Genomic DNA, 788 nt, shown 5'->3' on the forward strand with positions numbered 1-788 from the left:
CTCTAGTACTCAGCATGGGCATGCAAAGAAATTACCTAAGGCCAGGAGAAGAACGACCTGAAAAGATCAGAGAGAATAGCTAGACTAAAAATATTCAGAATTCACAGTGCATTGGGTAGTGTCATAAGGGTCTTGCTTTAATGGGGTGGGGAGGGGAGGGGATAATTAGCCCTAGACTAAACACAGGTCTGGTTCCACCTAAGAAATCATAAGAGCAAGAGCCAAAAGTATCAAACTGTTACCAAGTACCTTAGCTGTGTTCTAGAACAAAGCTCAGGAATATTTATAGGAATTATAAGATCTCCAGAACCCAATAAGGTAAAATTACAAGGTCGGCTATCCAATCAAAAATTACCAGGCATACTAAGAGGCATGAAAATATGACCCATAATGTAGAGAAAATAAAATGAATCAACTAAAATTGATCCAGGACTCACAAAGATATTAGAATTAGCAGTAAATAAATTAAAACAATTATCATAACTATATTTCATATGTTCAAATAGTTGAGTAGAGACATGAGAGATATTTTTAAAAAACAGAAATTGACTTACGGAGATGAAAATCACAATGTCAGGGGTTTCCCTGGTGGCGCAGTGGTTGAGAGTCTGCCTGCCAATGCAGGGGACACGGGTTTGTGCCCTGGTCTGGGAAGATCCCACATGCCGCGGAGCGGCTGGGCCCATGAGCCATGGCCGCTGAGCCTGCGCGTCCGGAGCCTATGCTCTGCAATGGGAGAGGCCACAACAGTGAGAGGCCCGCGTACCGCCAAAAAAAAAAAAAAAAAC

The sequence above is a fragment of the Delphinus delphis genome, chromosome 7 (assembly GCF_949987515.2).
Source record: "Delphinus delphis chromosome 7, mDelDel1.2, whole genome shotgun sequence".
Classification (NCBI taxonomy): Eukaryota; Metazoa; Chordata; class Mammalia; order Artiodactyla; family Delphinidae; genus Delphinus; species Delphinus delphis.